Source organism: Cryptomeria japonica, chromosome 9, assembly GCF_030272615.1.
Source record: "Cryptomeria japonica chromosome 9, Sugi_1.0, whole genome shotgun sequence".
NCBI lineage: Eukaryota > Viridiplantae > Streptophyta > Pinopsida > Cupressales > Cupressaceae > Cryptomeria > Cryptomeria japonica.
Genome location: NC_081413.1, coordinates 231,216,051 through 231,230,136, shown reverse-complemented (window position 1 = coordinate 231,230,136; position 14,086 = coordinate 231,216,051).

The window sequence follows — 14,086 nt, the reverse complement described above, 5'->3', positions numbered from 1 at the left end:
TGTTGTTGTAAAGAAGAGACAGTTTGTGCAAGATTGTTAATGGTCGCTTCAGTCGAAGAGTTCATATTAGACATGTTAGATTGTGATGGAGGTATTATGTTATTGAAAGAAGGTATTAATTGAGAGTAAGGTGGTGGGACACTATGATGGTTAGTCATAGGAGATGATTGGAAACAAGGAACACTACCAAGAGGAATGGAATGGTTAAATGAATTGCCCCCTTGCGTCATGTTCATTTGTGGAGATGTAATAGGGACACTCATTGAATGAATGAATAAAGAAGTTGGATTGAATGAAAGAAGAGGGTTAATTGAAGAGGAAGGATTTCCCCCATGACTGGTGATCATAGGTGGAATGTTTTGTATTGAAGTAGTCATTATGTTTGATGTAAAAGTAGGTATACTAGCAATAGAAGTTGTCAAAGGAATAGAATGATTGACTTTAGTAGGAGGTTGTGTATAACCTAAAGTTTCAGCACAACTCTTCATAGGCATCACATTTGAATCCACAATGTGTGCAATACCACGCAAAATATCAATTCCATTCTTATCACTTTGAACCATACGTTTTAGACCCTCAGTCAATGAAAGAGCTTGACTATCGGGATACTCTTGAGACATCCATTGCTGAAAATCGTCAAATTGGTTATCCAATTTTGAAAGTTGTTCTACAGAAACCTCATGGAGAGCTTCTTCATCATTAAGAGGATTAGAGGAATTACCCGTGTCCTCGTTAAAGAGGCCATTCAAATTAGGTTCCATCTCCTCGGTAATTAAACCTTGGAAAGACTTAATTCTAAGGCTTCATCTAACGGGAATAGTGTAAGTAGGGCTTATTGTTGTAAAACTCATGCACTAGAGAGAGAAAGAATATTTTGAATTTTAGAGGTAGCAAATTTCAATAAAATCAGCCAATCTCCTAGATTTAAGCTGTTAAATGCAATCACGACAATCTCCCGAAATTTCGAAAAAAATGTCAGGGACCGTGGCGAACGGAGTGCACACGGTCCTTGCAACTTTTTTTGAAATTTTCAGAGATGAAAGTTATGATGATTTTAAAGCTAATCTGAAAAAATTGAGTGATTTTACGATCTGTAGATAGGCCAAATTAAAGTTGCAATCTCAAAATTGAACCCTACCAAGATTATTGAAAAATGCAAAATTTGAATTTTAAAAAAGAGAGGGAAACTGAAATTTTGAATTTTATGATTTTAGAGGGAATACCAAAAGCAATGCAAGCTTTGAAATTCAAAAATTGACTCAATTTCATGCAAAATTCAATTTTGAAAGTGGAAATCAAAGTTGTTGTAATTAAACATTTAATTTCAAAAGTCACAAATTGCAAAAATCTAAATAAAGCACTAAAATTTCGAATGAATGCCAACACACTTTTTAGATTTAGGACAGTAAGAAACACAATTTTGACATGAATTTCAATTTCAATAATTTTTGAATGATTATAAGCCTTAATCCAAGCAATCACTAGACCAACTTTGACTTTAATTTTGAAAGTGTTAGAATTGATGAAATCAGCCAAGATTCTGGATTTTAGCAGAAAAATACAGTAAGATCTAGCTCCCGAAATTTCAAAAAAAATGTCGGGGACAGTGGCGCTCGGGGTGCACATGGTCCTCACAACTTTTTTCAAAATTTTTAGGGATGAGAGATATTATGATTTTGTTGCGGAATCCAAAGTTACAGCCAATTTGAAGGTGTTTTGATCAGTGAAATTATCAGTCAAAGGTTGAATCAAGAGGGTTTTAAAAATTAGGGTTTTGACACTTAACCACTTAATTTTTAGAATTAAAGCACAAATATGAATTGATAATTTGCAATAGAAGGGTAGATCTGAAATTAGCATTAATAATTAAACATTTCACAAGCTCAATTACTAAAAAGAAAATTTAGGGTTTTTATGTAATTAACCTCTAAAATTTGCAAAAGCTCAAACATGGAAATGTAATTAAGGAATCCAATTTTTTAGATCTAACCTTGAATAATCAGAATTAGGATGTTCATGTCAAGTTCACCAAAATGTAAAGCGGAAAATCGAACCCCAGGTGTTCCCCCCCACTCCAAGGAGAAAGGAGGTCACTAGGATTGACGGTTTTCACTTAGGAGAGACTTTACATTCAAAAGAGGGGTTGAAACCCACAAGATCCAATCCCACACAATGCAAGATTGGATTCTGAATGATTTTCAAGGGTTAAGACAACAAGGCTACCCTCTTTTGTAAAGAATGTAGATAGAAGGATTGACCTAGGAGTGCATGTAAAGTGAGAAAGATTCGCTTATAAACAGAGATAGGAATACAGGGTGAAGTTGCGGACTTGGAATTAGCAATAAAATGTTGAGACGACACTGTCCTGCAAATTTGAGCAAAATTTGACGGGACGATGGCATCCGGAATGCACACAGTCCTCCGAAAAATCCGCGAAACGAAGGGGGATCTATTCGTCTCTACACAAGGATTCCAAATCTTCAATTACAGCTGCGTACCTGCAACCTACACACAGAAAAGAGAGGAAGATTGGGGGGTTAGGGATTAGGGGTTTGCCTTTAGGTCAAACCCTAGTTTTGGAATTAACCAAGAAATGAGAATGCTGTAAATGTAAATGTTTGTAATGTAAACAAGTACTGATACCTTGTTGTAAGAATGTTTGTATCCTTACATGCGAAGGTGTAAATGTTGTATGTTGTATGTTGTATGTGATCTCCTCTTCAATGGTTGAATCCTTTTCTTGAATGCAACACTTAGCCTTGAATGGAGACTTAGAATGCTCAATTGCTTGAAGGAATGCTTGAGTGTTTGAAATGCTTGAATGTTTGCCTAGCGCTTCCGCCTCTTGTACACATATGTCTTTCCTCTTACCATCTACCCTTTCTGAGAGGGGAAATGTAGTTTATATACTTGTCAATTAGGGTTAACAGACTGATTTTTCCAACCTTGGGCCGACCTGGGAAGATTATTTTCCAATTTGCAAACTTGAAGACCCGATGCCCAAAAGAGACCGGGCCCAAAATAGGGCCAGGGACTAGGGTGTTGGGCCCCATGGTCCTGGGGGACCAGGGGGCTGGGCGCCATGGTCCCACCTCCCGGGACAACAGGGTGCAAGGAGGATCAGGCTAGGGTGCTGAAAAATGCAGTTTTTGATGTCATAAACAAGGTTTCGGGGTCTCCATTCAGGTTCAGTGTTGCGTCACCATCGTGAAAACCCAAATGCAGTCGAAATTGCAAGTGTCACAATTTTAGGACGCTACATTAATCAATTAATCCTTTAACCATTTCTATATAATTAATTAAATGCTTATTATTTAATTAAATTTAATTTATAAATAATTGAATAATTTCTTAAAATTATTTAATCAGCTAACTTATTCCTCCAATTCAAATTCAAAATTTCATATTCTCACCAAATTTTAATTTCAGCAAATTTGAATTACATGTGAATTTCACTTTTCAAAAATCTAAATTCAAATTGAAATAAAAATGAAATGTCAATTTCATTTCAAATTCCTACAACACATGTTCAAACTCTAACTCTGAATGTTATTTATTGTAATTGATGTCAAATAGTGTGGTCTGGATATATTTTGCTCTAGACATCTAGGAGATTGAGTATTGAGAAACTATTGGTATATAGGTTGAGATGGTTCTAATGAGGTGGCAAATATGTTTTCACCAAAAGATGATCCATATAGATTAAATTTGATGTTCATTTGCATGCATGACATTAATTTATTATTACCCTAGGTTGCATTTGATGGGTCTTCCAATGGATGACAACCTTTAAGTAGATAAGTAGATTACGTGAAGAAAATGTGGGATTGTTTTTATACAAATCATGAAAACACTAACTCAAATTATTTAAAATTACAAGTTTTAATAGGTTTTTCTCTAGCCAAATATACAAAATATATAATTTATAAAGTATTAAATTGGTGAGTATTAAAGTGCAACTACAAATAATTGACATTGAAATCATTTCTAATCCAAAGATGTTTATTTTTTATTAATTAAACCAAATAGTTGTAAAGTAAAACAAAATAACTCTTAACTCTCAAATTGAATCAATTTTATAATGGCCAATAATAAATTATAGTTAATTAAAGTAAAGGTTCCGTTATAATTATAGTTCAATCAATTTTATAATTCAACTAGAGTTAGAAAAATAATTCAATTATGGTTACAATTAGTATTAAGGTGATTAAGACTATAGTTTTATAAATAAATTGGGTTAAGATTAGGGTTAGGGTTAGGGTTAGGGTTCTATTGCATTTCTAAAATAGTTTGATTTATAATTATATATTTTATTTTGAAAAAAAATTAAAAATCATTTGTATGAAGATTATGTACAAATATTTTTTAAAAATATCAAAATAATGAGATTCGTTTGATTTATAATTATATATTTTATTTTGAAAAAAAATTTAAAATCATTTGTATGAAGATTATGTACAAATATTTTTTTTAAATATCAAAATAATGATATTCAAAAACTATAATTTTTATATAAGAATTCACTAATTAAGGGAAAGAGAGAATTAGGGTCAAGGTTAAAATTACAATGACAAATATGTTTAGGCTATGAATTAGGGTTAAATTATGGTTAGTGTTTCAATAAAGTTAGGGTTAAAATTCATTAGGGTTAGGGTTAAGATTAGATTCGGGTTTGAAGAAAGATATGATTGTTGTTAAAATGTAATTATGGCTGGAATTAGAATTAGAGATAGGATCAGAGTTAGGGTACAATTAAGGTTATAAGAAAACTAAGATTTGTGTTGAAATACACTAGGATTCAATTAAATTGGGTTAAGATTAGAGTTAGGGTTGAGGTTCTATTGCATTTCATTATTTAGTTTCATTTATAATTATATTTTTTAAAAAATTAAAAAATCATTTATATGAAGATTATGTACATTTTTTTCTTAAATATCAAAATATTCATATTGGCAAAACATAATTTTCATATAACAATTCACCAATTAATAGAAAGAGAGAATTAGGGCCAACGTTAAAATTACAATAAGAGATATGTTTAGGGTATAAAATAATGTTAAATTATGGTTATGGTTTCAATAGGGTTAGGGTTAAAATCATTAGTGTTACGGTTAACATTAGATTAGGATTTGACGAAAGATATGATTGTGGTTACAATGTAATTAGGGTTAGAATTAGAATTAGAGATAGCATTAGATTTAGTGTGCAATTAAGGTTTTAATGTAAAATTAAGGTGATAAGAAAACTATGGTTTGTTGGAATCAATGAACACTGAGCGAGGGATAAATCAGTGTTTTACAATTTGCAAATTTATTAAATTGATCTTTAAACCACCAGATGCATAAGAAAGAAACTAAAGTACACAAACTCAAAGAAAAAAACCAAACAACCATAACACCAAAATTTTTACGTGTAAATCCAAAAAGGGAAAAACCATGGTGGGATTTGAACCCACAATATTATTATACTATGGCCAGAAGTATGAAAATATTACATAGGGGAAAGACACTTGCATTCAAGCACACTGACTAGAGCTCATTTCTCAATTACAAAAAGCGATACAACCTAGAGGAAGGATCATCGCCTTACAAGAAATTACAAATGATTATAATAATGAGTGAACTAAAGTATAGCATCTAAACATGCCAAAATGCAGTTTTGGTTAGGCGCGTATTATCATCTACAGCTGATCTATCTGTCTGATCCACTTTCATGCTCTATCAGTCATCAAACTTACACACTCACACATACAAACTTCTTTCACTCAAAATGTTCCTAAAAATGCCCATCCATATTGATCTTATATATCCGCACAAACAAAAAGAAATCACTTACCATGTCAGATTCCAACAAAAGCATAACATGCAACATTAAATGTGTATCAACAAGTCATCTCAATTCATCCACAAATCTGAATGCAGACCAAAACATGAAGATAATAATCTTCCCATAAGTCAGCCCAATCACTTTGAACACAAAATTAATCATTGAAATCAACCCAACAAATCCACAACACATGTTACACCAAAATAGCTCTGGTTAACTAAATTACCAGATACTGGACATCTAAACTTGCTCATGAAGTAAAACTAGATACTAGGATCACAAAATAAGCTACCTCAAACCTCAAATCATCTCCCTTAATGATCACAACTAGAATTATCCAATCAAAATCAATATATGCACGATCCACTGGTTATTGTGTTCCACCTTCCACACTTATGCCTAGGAATAAAATGACTTCTAACAAACCAAATCTATGTACACTAGATGTGATTTCTAAATTGAGTTGTCATCAATGAAAATCCCTAAGCAACTTCCATGCATCAATCTTCACTAGAATAGTGTCTCTTACCAACAATCTCCCCCTTTGGCATTGATGGCAACACTATGAAAATGAACTGTACACTCAAGACTGCAAAACTTCAAACTCACCAAGAATCCAAACTCACAAAGAATATACAAGCTCCCCCTGATAATTAGCACCATTTTTCACTTTACCTCTCTCCTCCTTTGATAGTAATGCTAAAGATAGGAACCTTGTTAGTTTAATGAGAGGTGGGGGGTGAATCAGATAAACTCACAATACAAACTCTTAATCAGATTCAACCTTAATAGAACTTACCTAATATGCAACTATTTCTATAAATCATTCAAACTCATAAACTGATAAACTTGAAACATCAAAACACATTTAACACCAGATTTAACATGAGAACCCAAATAGAGAAAAACTACTATGGGATTTCGGACCCATGAAGAAAATATACTCTTCTAGAGTATGCTCAGTTAAAAGCCAATCTTGTTAAAGATTACATAAACACATTGCTAGATGTGACCCGGTCAAAGGATTTCCCTCAGATCTATCAGAATCTTGCACTTTGTTAGAAGTGACCTTGTCAAAGGATTTCAAACACTCAATTAGAATGTCACCTTGCTAGAGGATTTACAAATAAGACTGTTAGGTCCACTCGATTAAGAGATTTCTTGTCACTTAAAAAAATAAATAATAGTAATAAAATATATCTGCAACTTCACATCTGAAATGTTATAGAAGACTCTATGTGCTCAAAATCATCTTGTCATAAGACTTATCTTCCTCCTTGCTGGGCTTCTCACTCTATTCTTCAATCAGATCTTCAATCTTCTGTACTCTGTAATCACTTTTGTAGCATCACTATTCTTCTATTTGCCCGCATTCTTTGTTCATCAACTTTTCCTTATTTATAAGCAATTCCTAACCTCTTAATCTCCTTAATCACATTTCCCATGATTAATCTTAGCCATCAGATCTTCAAACTTGACTAGGTTCATTGAATCCTTCGAACTGAAAAATGTTTTATCTTGCCTTGAAACTTGTATTCCTTCCTTGGTACTTGTGCTCGGTCATAACCGTTCAATCTATGTTGTAGATCTTACTCTTGAATTTTCATTCCCGTTGATCCTTAAAAAACTTCTTGCACGACATTCAAATCTTCTATAAATCTTCAGCTTATTGGCATCCTTCATTTAATAATGTATTAATTCATCCAATGCATTCTGTTACTGCTCGGTTGACGCTCGGTTAATTCTGAACTTTACTCGATAGACATTCTGTATTCATCTTGGTTACTGTCTTAGTAGCTTTGCTTGCTGATGACCCTTGGTGACTTCTTCCTTCTTTAACGAACACCGATAACCTTGGAATTTACCTACTGGCTTCTTGTTTGGTAAAATAGAATAGTATCAAACCTTTACTCATTCTATTGCATGAAATCTTTTCTCCTTCTTATTTAGTCTTCAAATACATATATATAGGATATCAAAACAATAAAAATAACATAATCTCATCACTGTCTAACTCGGTAATAGTTGCCCATTGAATAACTTATTACTCCCCTTCATTTTCACATTCTTTCTGTGTCACTTACCGACATCTTTATACTCATCAAAACATACTCTTTAAGATATGGCAACATCATACTAAATCAAAATATCAATTTCTTGACATCAATGACAAAATAATATTATTAAGACAGTAATCATCCTTTATCAATTATATCATCAATCTCCAACAACCTTAATGTAATGCCAACAAACCTTTCCTCCTTTTCATCCACCGGTTGACTCAATAGATGTTGAGCATATGCATCAAGTGTGTTTACATCCACCTCATACCTCATGGGCATGATCCAAATAGCTCTTGACTCAACTGCCTCCATGTGACATTGGTCCTTATCAACGATAAAGAAAATGGTTTTCTATATTTCTCAACAATCTCTCTAGAGAACCTCTTTGTGCTTTACATTTTTTCTTGAAAGGATTTGAAATATCCCCACAAAGTATACTTGTGTGTAACTATGTCACCCAAACCTTGCAAACCTTCCTTTACTTGAACCGCCATCAGTTTATCATAATCCCATTGGATCTTTCCAATTTCAGGGATCTCATTCAAGAAATACAGTGCTATATAGACAATCAGGGAGCCAAATCTGAATACATGTTTCTTGTCAAGTGCTTTATCTTCTTTATATTTCTCAATAGCTCACTAAGATGTGCTGCACAAAGATGATACCTCTTGTCTTCCTTAAGCATCTCATAGGATGCAAATATAGTGGTACCAGACACTGATTTTTGCCTACTAGATTGGTATATCTTGTATCCCATCACCATCGAGGAAAATCATACATTATTCTCTATGATATCACTGATTTTCATTGATCAGCTATCATGTTGGGATCCAGTTACCTTTATCACCATTGTATTCTATACTTTCCTCAGACCGGGGAGCTTACCGGTTGCATTCAAACAAGTAACATCTTAAATGGCTTGCTTGGTAATCTTGTGAGGTTGGTCTAGCCATATGATATCATGTATTTGGCTAAGGATATAACTCACTCATTCAAGTTCATCAAACAATGAGAAATGTACAAACTGGATGAAACCCTTGTCCTACAAGGACTTAAATTTTGGCTTTATATTTTCCATTTCATCCTTCATATGCTTAGTATATAGTGATAACATGTCTATATTTCCAAGCTCTTTGATGTTACATTGGATATATGCCCTAATGTCTTTGTTATGAAATACACCATACAGAATAGAGGAAAAGGTACCTTTTGGATCATCTTCAACATATTTGAATGGATGCATTTTGAACACGAGACTATCTCTCTTAGTATTATTAACTATGAAGGGAGTCACAACACTAGATGCATATGCCATTTCAAAATTTGAATATGTAAAGATAGCTCACAAATGAATAAATACCTTTTGATTCTCAATCAGATGCGAAAAATCTCTAACTGATTGCTTCAAGCTCTGCTACGACTACTCAATCTCATTCACTTCACTCTTCTTCTCTTACTCTTTGCTTGTAATTTGAAGAATGAATGAGTGATATGCCTTTTTATCTTCTGAAAACCTAACCTTAAGTTGTAATAAATACATAACCCAAAAAGCTTTCAGATATTCTTTTTCATGAATCCACTCAAACCACCGTGAAATCTTTCAGATATCAACTACACAGCTAATCTCCATCATCTACAACCATCCTTGACTAGTTACATATCTCCAAAAGGAAGTTCTAAAGATATCCATGATAAGCTTCCCCTTAAGGCCAAAATGGATTAGTTATTGGATGAGGTTCCAACACGAAAATCAGGTGTGGAGCCATTATGCACGTTTGAATCTTCCTTTTTAACCCACATCTTCTTATGTTGATCTTTGATCTCTTCCACTTTAGCTTTTCCTTTTTTTCTGACTTATTCTTGTATACACCTAAAAATGGTCTGAAGATAATTAATTAAATAAGCAATTATTTAATTAATCCTCCTTCCCAATTGAATTGAATTCATTAACAATTTGATTAAATTCTCCCGCACATCTACTTATTAATAAATCTAAGGATTTATTTAATAGGTTCATTTCAATAGTCCCCTTTGATTAATTAATTCAAATTAATTAATCCTCCCCATCAAATTCATTTCTTCTAATCTCCTAATCAATTAAAACAAATCAATTTATGAGTTGTTGAAAGTTAATTAGCCTTTTCTTATTATTTAAAATTTTAAAATTCAAATTCACCACATGCCTCCTAACTTCTAACCACCTAACCTAACTAGTCCTAAACCTAACCCATTCCATCTAACCCCGTGTTTAAATAACCCTATCTTAGCTTGCACATCCTAACCTCCTATGGTGTGGATACTCTCCCCTTGAGACACATGGTATTTTGGGCCACATGTCTCCTCTCTTTGACACTTTCCCTCTCATGAGCAAGGCTCCTTGACACTTGTCACCACAGAGATGACAAGTGTCCCTTCCTCCAACCTCTTCTCCAACCACCTCCAATTTCACCCTTGATATCTTCAGACTCAATCTTGACCGTTTATTCCTGCCACCTCACCCCTCGCCTTGGAAATCCTATAAATATCCCCCATGTTGGAGCACAAATGATCCCATCCCATTTGCATCTTAGGAATTGTTACTATAGGCATATTTATCTTAGCATTATCATTTGAGCATTGTTATTATAGGCAATTGCATCTTGGATCTAGCTAAATTTGATTATTTTCTAGCATAATTATTGAATCATGTAGCTTAATCAATTTCTTTTCTAACTTAATTGCATCATCATCATCATTTCAAATCCTCCATCTAGGTGTAGTCAAGTCACTCGAATTTTCTTATCTAGATCTAAGAGCATATCCACACTCGCATCTCTTAGGAGGTGATAGATCACTTTGTCATGGTTTTCAATTTCTTTTCTTTAAATTTGTTAACCATGTTTGTAATGATCTATTGAGTGTTTGTGTTGTAGCTATAGGTATCACACTTCACAGGCATGACATTTTGGCACCCACCGTGGGGCCAGAAATCTCATTTTTGGCCTCTTAAGCATCATCAAATCTTCATTTCTGGCTAGGTCTGAATCAAAATCTCGTACAAGTTAATTTTCATCCTCATACAAATTCCTTTTTGTACTTAGATGGGAATTCTTTCTTACTCGTACGAGCTCCATTTTATAGTCGTATGAATAGGTAATTAGTGTCGTATGAAATTCTGCTTCTATGTTTTCACAACAAATTGCATTTTAGGGTTTTCATGCTTTATTTGATTATTACTAATGCTAACCCTGGTCTTTTTGTGAGTTTTTTGGAAACCTAACTAGTTTTTGCAGGATGATTGTTCAAGATTACACCTGTCAAAGCTTCATTTTACCAAAACACATCATGACTACTAATGTATCTATTTTGCAGGTTCCCTAAAAGAACTCAATAAAACTTTATGTCTTCTTTAAATTTTCTAGGCACACTTGTTTTTTTCTAAAGGAAATGAACAATCATGTATTATGTTTTTTGGTGATAGGTGAGTATGCTCCCACCTTTCTTAGGTGATCAGAAAGCTAGACTCTTCCTTTTCTTTCAATAGTGCATATCTTTAGCAGGCCTTCCCTCCCGAGGAGCTTATAACTCTAAGCCATTAAGGTCGGTGAGAGGGGAAGGACCCAAGTGGGAATGGCTAATGCCAAGTAATCCAACCCACTATAAAATAAACATGATTTGATGAAAATCAAGTCAAAGACAGTGCTTGGGAATATCTCTCCTCCGTACCTTCGAGTATATCAAACCTTGGTTTTCAAGGCTGGGAGACCTCTTAATTGAGTTTATACCTTGATGCGCCGAATGGATCCCTTACTAGTTCCAATTAAATTAGAAGCTACCTGATTCACCTCCAAAAGGGGAATAATCTTTGTGCAAGAGAGATAGTAACTCTCCCAAGACACTTTCCATATCGTGTCCCCATTAGCGTTTGGAGTTGGATAATATAGCTTTGAGAATCCATTGCGTGAGACTTAGTGACCATATTTTGATTAGCTATTGGGTGTGTACCTAAGTTTGCAAGCAATGGTTTTCTCTCTCAGCCAACTTCCTTAGGTAGCGTATTGTGCTTGAGGTCACTTAAAATATCATGTGTTTCCTATGTATTCATCCCTAAAATAGAAAATCAGACAACTAAAATTGGAAAATAGAAGCAAAACATCAAACTTCAATGATAAAAAATCGGTCAAAACAACATTTTTTACCTTTGTTATGTCTAAAGTCATATGAGCTTGTGTTTTGTTCTATGAGAATTCTTGTTTGTCATATTGTTTAGTAAGTTTTGTCATATGAGGCCTCTGGTTTATCATTTGCTCAGTGGGAATTATCATACAAGCTTGTGCTTTGTCATATGAGATTGGTAATTTGTCGTATGGGCCTGTATGAATTGTTGTTTGAAGCTGCATAAACTATCGTATAATTTTTTTGTCTTTGTTTGTCCAGAACTCTCTTCTTGCACATCTTTTTCAGATCTGTCATATTTACTTGGTCAATTTACAGTGTACATAAATAGCTGATATCTGTCACCCTATACTTGGATTGTCTCCTTGGTTCTCTTGGTCAAGTTATCATCTATCAAATCAGATTCTACAAATAGGCACCTCAAGATTTTCAAGTATTTGCATTCAACAAGTTCAAGGTCTAAACATCTCAAATTGCATCATCACCTTCTCTGGTAAACTCATCACTCAAACATAGTTTCTCATCAGGATCTATCATCCTCTATCATGAAACTACAACATTTGGTCAGAATAACCTTGTCCCACATCATAGGATATATCATTCCTATTGGACTTGGTTTTTATCAAAATCATCATCATTGCAATCCAAAACTAAAGATCGAAAAACATGTAAACTTTTAAACACTTGAATCACCTTTTCATGTCATATCTATAGGAGTTGAGAAAATACAACACCACAGGAGCCTAAAGATCTTCTGCAAGCCGAATAACCTATTACAAGGAGAAGCAATGAAGCAAAATCTGAAGAACATACAAAACACAAAGAATATGCTCAAAAAGAGAGAGCTCAATATTCACAAAAATATGTAATGTGATTCTTACAATGAAAAGAAAGAACTCAACCTTTAATAGGTCAAGAAACCCTAAAAAGGGAAAACCTAGGTTTGCACATAATAATTAATTAAAACAATTAATTATATGCACCTAAAGTTAGCTTAAGTGTAATAGAGATAAAGGGAACTTAAATAATTAAACAAAGAATGTTTAATTAATCAAGTAAATACCCGAATACTCTAACACCCCCCCTTAAGCTAGACTTAGGGAGAAGCTAAAACCTAGAACAACTACTGAAAGCAATAAAGATGGGTCCCGGCAACAAGGCCTGATCAGGTACCCAAATACAATGAAATCTCTATGAACTGGAGAAATAGAGAAAACCACGTGGGAACAAAACTCTACTCCAAAAAGAGATGGAAAAAATATCACTGAAGCATGAAGACCCTGCAAACTCTGTCGAAGAATAACTGCTGATCTGAAGAACATCCACTGAACTAGAACATGACCAGGTAGAGAAGACTGTAATCTGTATGAGTGTCCTCAAATGACACTACTCGAATCAGGAGGCAAACAAGGCAAAACAACTGAAATCGAAGATACAGATGGCATGAGAAACCAAAGCCTAAAGAGCTGATCAATCGAACCACGGAAGCATTAGAACCAACAGGATAAACCTCCCCATAATGCGGAAGTGGGAGAGGGACAGGAACACTGAAAAAGACAGCCAAAAACAACTGCATGACGAAGAACCAAGAACATCAAAGGTGCTGAGACACATCATCATGAGGCGAATGTCGTGGAAGGAACACTCACTTGACAAAGGAAGATGGCAAACAAAGGCAAACATCAACCCCCTCATGGCACTTGATCAACAGTGCGTGTACAACAAGACACAAGATATGCAAGATTCCAAGTAAACAATGCATGATGGCACTTTATCTCAGTGCGTTTGCATAATTACAAGATACAATGATAAGAAGACTAGAAATAGAAACGAGAATCAAAACAGAGACACCCTACTCAGAAAAGAGATCCCAGGACCTGAAACAACCACGATATCCACCAGAGTGCTTAAAAGCAAAAAACTGAATAAAATATGCATGGAGCAGAATCTGGAAAAAAAAACTCATATTTCTGGAAAGTACACAGAACACGCTTTCCGAAAATATAAAGTTTTCGAAAAACGGAGGTCGGATGCTCAATCTA